Genomic DNA, 8,032 nt, shown 5'->3' with positions numbered 1-8,032 from the left:
ATTATCTAAACTAAGAACGGACATAGAATGGAATTGGGGAATTGCTTTTGGAAAAATCGATTAAATGAAGACAATACCTAAGGAAAAATCCACCTAGACTGTACTTTGTTATTCTGGCTCTGAATCGGATGATTTTTTCATTTAACTTGTTCCGTAGAGATCCCTAAGCTATGTTATTATCCCTATTCAAGACTAATAACGTCTAATCCATAGATTGAATAAACGAGACTTTACCCTAATTAACACTCTAGGGTTGCATTAACTCAATTTATGGATCCCCTTATTAGGTTTCACCCTAATCCGGCAAAATCTTGTCACCCTATGTCTAGGCATGTAATCAACTCCGCTTAATTATGACAAATGTACTCTTAGACAGGGTCTATTCCTCCTATGAATAAGAGCTTATCTTGAATCGGTATCCTGGGATATCAAAACAAGAATTAAGAACACATAATTAAGAATAAGTCAAATATTTATCATACAATTCAGAAAATAATAATAAGATTCGTCTTAGGTTTCATTCCCCTTAGGTATTTAGGGGATTTAGTTCATAACTAAATAAGAAAACATCTCAGAATAATAAAGAATACAAAACATAAAGAAAACCCAAAACTCCTGAAGGGGAATTGAGGAGAGATCTTCAGTGTTGATGATGAATCTGACTTCTGAGATGAATCAATCGGCATTCTTGGATTAATTCCTTACCCCCTACTCTGTCCTACTTTTCTTCCTTCTCTAGGGTGTATTTATAGGCTTTGGAATGCCTAAAAGCCCTCAAAATTAGCTTTTTCCGAATTAGACTCAACTTGGGCTCTGTAAGGACACGCCCTTGTAACACGCCCGTGTGCGATTACTTCAAGCCGTGCTCGAGCCTGCCAAATTGACACGGCCATGTGGTCTGCCCGTGTGAGGAGGTCCAGGCCGTGTTGATTTCATACTTTTGCCCACTTTCTCTGTTTTTGGGCCCGTTTCTCATTCCTTTTGTTCTCCTATGCTCTTCTAAGTGTAAAATATGAAATTAAAGCATTAGGAGCATCGAATTCACCAATTCTAATGGAAAATCATCCATAAAATGCGTTAAACATGGGGTAAAAATATGTATAAATTACGGTTTATCAAATACCCCAAAACTTAAGCATTTGCTTGTCCTCAAGCAAATTTCTCAACTCATAATCAAAACAAATTCTTCTCAACTTATAATTTCTATCGATAATATCTCATAATAATCCATAGGTAATAAAAGAACATAAAAGTTTCAAACATTCCAAGTTGAGTATTTAATCATGCAAACATAGGTGTCTCTCCTCATTTAAGTAATTACCTTTGATTCAGAATATCACAGAGTTTCACATCCTCACTACAGATTCACTCAAATCACTCAAGGTGTTTAAGGACAGTAAATGAAGCACTTTATAGTCACTAATGAAAAGTCATTACCATAGGCTTGCATGAAAATCAAATCTCTACCACTATAATTTAAGATGATACATCAATCAAAAAGGTCTTTCAAGGGTTGTAATGAGGTTTTGTTAAGGGGTGTGGTCACAAGCTGAAAGAAAGGGTTAGAATCAAGATTGAATTGAAAAATTACCTAACTAGAAAAAGAGTTAATCATCACTTGCGTACAACAGAGCTTCTTCTCAGACTATGGAATTTAACTTCTGAAGCTTACAAACTGAAGATCACTACTAATATGCATACATTTTTTTTAAGAACGCATTAAATTATAGAGTAGAATAAAATATAGCTAAGCAACTATTTCAATTCAAATCTTGACAAAAATTGGGCTTAAATTAATTTAGAGGATTTCAATAATAATGGTTTAAAGGTTAATATTAAGGGTAATACAAGAAATGACTTGTTAGGCTCAAGGGGGTATACTAGGGGTTAATCGTGGAGGTAGGCTTTTGATGGCATGAGTGGGTTAATCCTAAGTTCCTTAATCATTTTGACATATCAAATCAAATGGTGTTGTCTTGACATGCATAATCAAGCAAGTTCTAGAATAACAGTTCAATACTGATGCACTCAAAGCAATAATAAAAGTGAGCATGAAAAGAATTAATAGATGCTCAAAAGGCTAAAAAATCTAACAAAAATTATGGCTTTTTGATGTTTAACAACTTGTGAATTCCAACTCAAAGTAATACCTAAACTTTGGGGAAACATCCTATAATTTTAAATTCTTAAAAATCAACTCATCATGCTTGATTCTCTAATATCTTAAAGTTTAAACAATCAATGCGTAATTGCCTATATTTTAATTCAAGATATATCAATCAAAATCATAAATCAATTAAAATTTATCCTAAATATGATATGAAAGCTTTTCCAAGAGAACAAGGCAATCATTCACGGATTTTTCTGATAATGAAATAAATAGCCCCCACACTTAAGATGTACATTGCCCTAAATGTACAAAGATAGATATTAGAGTATAAAAGTAAGATAGGGAGAGAAGTGAAACTTCCTGTATGATGAATTCCTCGAACTGGAGTTCTGGAGAGTAATCGATTCGAGAGTGGAGGAGGATACTTCGGCGGTCGTAGAGGTTCATTTGGCCATAAGTCCTACACCAAAAGGATATTATCTCTAGTGCTAGCTATAGTCTTGGGCAAACAAGACATGGTAGTCATAGAGAACCTTTCCCGGTGGAGTTTTAGTTCCTATGTGATGATGAGCTTAAGAGCTCTATATAACTGTGATAAAATCAGGAACTTTTTAGGGGATATTAGGAAGAATAATTACTTAATAAGAAATAACCGAACTTAATAATTAAAATTAAAATTTTTAAAATTTAATAAAAATAAAAAGTAGTTTTAATAAAAATTAAAAACATAAAATAATAAAATAAATGTTTTTAAATATGTTCATCGCTGGATGGTTCGCGAGGTGGGACTGGCGATGAGACGTGGAGGTGCTGACAAATCTACTGTAGAGTAGCATCAATGTTATCAAATTGTTGAAAACACTGCTGCTCGAATCGAGTGAGGCGCTTAGAGATGTCAGCATATGAAGTTGCCGCATGAATTGGACGAGAGGGTGGTCGTGGCTGAGTCAGTGGGTCCTCGTGCTGTGGGGGACATCATCAGGAATGTCCTCGTAGGCCTCCTCCTTGGTAGATTGGGCAAGATGATACTGGGGAGGGTAGGTTCCTCGGCACCTCTCGATCATCCTCATGCTAAGCATGCTCGAGATGCCTTGTGGAGACATCTGGCCGATAAGGGTGAAGGATGATTCTTAGGCTGCGGTGTTAAGGACCCCGAGGTGTCACACCAGTCGAGTCACGTAGGGGACAATGGAGATGACCCCCTTCCGATGCTGCTCCGTCTGGTGCTGAATTGCGAGGGCGATGAAATAGGCAAGGTTGATGACGTGCCCGTGCGACATGCACCATAAAAAGTAGGCATCGTGAGTGTTGACAACGCCAGTGCTCTCTCACCTCCCTGTAATCGTGTGAGCCAAAATGGCGTGTAGGTACCTCAGGGATGGTGGGAGAACTGATGCCTTGGAGCGGATAGGATTGTAAGAGGCTGCGCTAGGGGCCAAAGTGTGCCAGCACTTCGAGGGAGAGAAATGGATGTGGCGAGTGAGAGCATCTAAGTCATTCTCTTCCTTGAACTCCTCCGTATAGAAACCTAATGCCGTACCAAATTCTGGGACGCTGAGCTGGCAGACTAATCTGCCTAGGTGAAATTGCATGTATCGGGATCATTTAGTTCGTCATTACAGTCTAGAGATGGAACGCTGAGCATAGTTCCATCGTGAGCTCGAGGCATGTTGGTTCAATGATCCCAAAGAATAGCTCCCAAGGGTTGGTGGTTAAGAGGGCCCAAATCACATCAGCCAACTGAACTTATTCTACGACAGCCCAGTCGATGCAGCGGCCCATAATTAAAGGTTGGGCCCGAAGTATCTGGAAAAGCTCTTCCTTGGGCCCACAGGGAAACTATAGGAGAGGATGATGGATTTCTGCGGTTGGACCCGCAGAAGATGATGCTCCCTTCTGTTTCTCTGTTTCTTGGAAGCAAGGACAGCAGCCTTTCCTCATGAAGACGACATTAAAAACTGTAATATAAAGAATAATAATAATAGGTAAACAAATTTGAAGAAGTAAAAAGTCATGAATATAAACTAACTATTTTAGCCAAGACTACTAATATGAAGCAAACTCAACCAAAATAACAGTGAGAATGAGAATAGAAATGTAATGGGTATTAGGTTTTCCTAACCTCAATTTAACACGGAATGTATGATAACTAACCTAGGAATGCAAATTAAATGATAGACATTGGCATGGTAATAGCATGAGAAGAAGCATAGTAATGTCATGACTAACCTAAGAATGCAAATTAAATGATAGAATAATGAGCAAAATGAAGAATAGTTCAAAAGATATGAAGATTATGTTGATACTAATCATTAGAAACAAGTAAAATAGAAGTGAAAGGAGTAAACAAACGCTAGGGGAGAGTGATTGAGCGTCAAAAATGGAGTGGGAAGCGGCGCACGGGCTTGGTAGGGAGGCCATATGGAGTTGCAGCGGCTAGGGTTAGGGTTTTTTAATGGGGAAGAAAGTGAATAGTATAGGGTATTTATAGATTTTGGGCCACACGGCCAGGGCACACGCCCATGTTCCCTAATTTTAGCCTATGTGTTTTGCGTTTTTCCTATTTTGGCGCGTCTGAAATTCGTCCCACGCCTATGTACCTCGGGTGTGTGGGTTCATACGGTCGTGTTGAACGACCGTGTCTAGTTTCGTTCGCTTCTCCCATACTCGTGTGGGAAATCCCCACGCCCGTGTCAATCTAACAGGTTCGACCACAGTTGTGAGACATGGGCGTGTCGTACGCCGGTGCTAGTTTCTCAGTTTCAACCACGAATCTTACACATAGGCGTGTTGCACGCCCGTGTTGTTTTGGCAGGTCAACCACGGCCGTGGCATTTTATCGTAGCCCGTGTTTAGGGAAATCCTTGCCCTGTTTTCACACAGCCATAAGCACGCCCGTGTGCTTGGCCGTGTCTCTATGGAAATCCTGTGTTCGAGAGCTCCGTTAGTGAGTTAGATGTTGAAGATTAAATTTTTAAAGAAGTTAATACTGTTAGTGCTCGGGTTGCCTCCCGAGAAGTGCTTATTTATAGTCTAAGCTCGACTTACCTCTCTGTTGAATGATCATGGTGGTTTGAGGAGTTTATACTCCTCATTCCTGCTATCAATCTTAAAATAAGGTTTTAAACGGGTGTTGTTTACCTTAAAAGTGCCGAACTTGGGATGACTCACCTTCACAATACCGAATTGAAAAATGCTGAGGGATTTCTTCATTTGGTGTGGTAGTGACAATATGGGGATCTGCGGCATCTAGTAAGACTTTATCTCCAACTTTAAATTGATTTGGAGAGGTATCAAGCTCGTCTTGGCGTAGTTTCAGTTTATCGTGTGTTCTCGGTTTATGTGGTTGCCATTCATCTAGCTCCTCTATTTGCAGTCTTCGTTCTTCATGAATAGATCCTTTACTATTGTTTGAGAGTGGCTCATGTACTTCCTTTAGACTTATCTCCTGCAAAGTGGATTGTATCATGTAGTTAGTTTTAATAGAATGGTTTAGACGATCACCTTCAATTTCCGATGTGTTGTCAGAATTGCGAGCTTGAAGCATAAGTGTTTCGTCTCCTATGCGAAACGTGAGCTCACCTGTGCCAACATCAATAATTGTTTTAGCAGTTGCTAAAAAGGGCCTTTCCAGAATTAAAGGAGTGTTGCTATCCTCCTCTATGTCTAAAACAATGAAGTCAACAGGAAATATAAATTTATCAATTTTTACTAGCACATCTTTAATAATACCCCTAGCAAATCTTATAGTTTTATCTGCTAGTTGAATGCTTATCCTAGTCTGTTTGGGTTTCCCAATACCTAGTTGCTTAAACATTTTATAAGGCATGACGTAGATATTAACCCCTAAATCAACTAATGCATTATTAACATCTAAACTACCAATTAAGCAAGGAATCGTAAAACTCCCTGGATCTTTTAGTTTGTTCGGTAGCTTATTTTTCAGAATAGCTGAGCACACTGCGTTTAGCTCCACATGCGATGGCTCGTCTAACTTCCGCTTATTTGCTAAAAGCTCTTTTAAGAATTTCATTGCATTTGGCATTTGCGATATGACTTCAATAAACGGTAAGTTAATATGTAATTTTTTTAAGAGTTTAAGGAATTTACCAAATTGTTCATCTGAGCGATCTTTCCTTGTCGCGTTGGGGTATGGCACACGAGGTTTATATTCGACATTAGCCGTTTTGTTTTTATTGTTATCTACCTCACCTTGACCTTTGCTTACCACAGTTTCTTGCCTCGGTTCTGGTTCAGGCTCAACAACTCCTTCATCTTGAATATTAATTGCGTTTAGCTGTTCCCTTGGGTTGGGTTCAGTATTACTTGGCAAGCTACCTTGTGGTCGTTCAAAAATTAGTTTGGAAAGCTGGCCTATCTGAGTTTCGAGCCCTTGGATCGATGCTTGTTGATTTTTAAATGCTATCTCGGTGTTTTGGAAATGATTTTCTGACACCGAAATAAACTTTCAGAGCATCTCTTCAAGGTTCAGCTTCTTTTCCTGTTGGTAGGATGGCTGTTGGTAGCCTAGAGGTGGTTGTGGTCTTTGATTTCCTTGACCGTTCCACGAGAAATTGGGGTGGTTCCTCTAACCTGCATTGTAAGTGTTACTATATGGATTGTTTTGAGGTCGAGGATTATTACCCATGTAGTTTAATTTCTCATTATCCATGCTGTGGCCATATGGTTGGTATTCCGAACGGCTTGTTCCACCTCCACTTACTTCGCACTGCATTACTGGGTGAACCTGTGTCAATCTTTTTATTTAAGAGTTCGACCTGATTAGAGAGCATGGTGACCGAATCAACGTTATAAACGTGGGCTGTTTTCATTAGCTTTGTCCTCATGACTTGCCACTAATAGTTATTCGGTGACATCTCCTCTATAAACTCATAGGCATCTTCAGGTGTTTTATTATTGATGGTTCCACCAGCAACTGCGTCAACTATTTGTCGAGTCAAAGGATTTAGGCCATTATGGAACATTTGAACCTGTAGCCAAAGCGGTAACCCATGGTGAGGGCACCTTCTCAAAAGGTCCTTGTATCTCTCCCATGCATCATAGAGTGTTTCTAAATCCATCTGCACAAAAGAAGAGATATCATTACGTAATTTAGCCGTTTTAGCCAGCGGAAAATATTTTAGTAAAAATTTTTCAGTCATTTGTTCCCATGTAGTAATTGACACTCGTGGTAACGAGTTCAACCACTGTTTAGCTTTGTTCCTCAATGAAAAAGGGAATAACCGAAGATGAATGGCATCACCAGAGACACCAATAATTTTAAATGTATCGCATAGTTCTAAGAAGTTGGCTAAATGATCGTCGGGATCCTCATCTTGCAAACCATCAAACTGAAAAAATTGCTGTATCATTTGAATAGTGTTAGGTTTTAATTCAAAAGCATTTGTAGCTACAGCTGGTCTAACTATGCTCGATTCAGTTCCTATTAAAGAAGGCTTAGCATAATCATACATAGTGCGTGGAGCAGGATTTTGATTAACCGCAATTGCATGAGGTAGATGATTGCCTTGGGTTTTAGCCATCTCTTCGGTTGGGGGTTGAGTATCGTCTTCTTGCTCGTTCTTTGTGTATCTTAAGCTTCGCCTTATTTTTTTTATTTCTGCAAACTGTACGATCGATTTCTTCGTCAAAAGTAATGGTCCTGACAGATTTCTTCTAGTCATAAACTATAAAAACCTGCCAAGAGAAGGAAAAAGTAAATTAATAAATAATAATAATAAATTAAAGTGCACGCAAAATAAATGGCTAAAGTAATAAAAATTGAGTGTTCCTAATATTTCAGGTCCCCGGCAATGGCTCCAAAAACTTGACCGCGAGGTTTCATGATAGGTTTTAAATATTTATAATTACTCGTTTTTGAACTAACTATTATCGCGATGTAGGCAAGTGTACCTATCGAAT

General features: G+C 38.8%; 1 non-coding gene across 1 annotated transcript; it reads left to right on the top strand.

Annotated features, from left to right (window-relative positions):
- The first annotated feature begins 7,117 nt into the window (after nt 1–7,117).
- Nucleotides 7,118–7,224, top strand: LOC121208970 (small nucleolar RNA R71). The gene has a single exon (XR_005904090.1). It is a non-coding gene; the product is annotated as a small nucleolar RNA R71 (small nucleolar RNA).
- The last annotated feature ends 808 nt before the right edge of the window (nt 7,225–8,032 follow it).

This window comes from Gossypium hirsutum, chromosome A10, assembly GCF_007990345.1.
Source record: "Gossypium hirsutum isolate 1008001.06 chromosome A10, Gossypium_hirsutum_v2.1, whole genome shotgun sequence".
NCBI lineage: Eukaryota > Viridiplantae > Streptophyta > Magnoliopsida > Malvales > Malvaceae > Gossypium > Gossypium hirsutum.
This window is presented reverse-complemented; position numbering and strand designations above follow the sequence as displayed.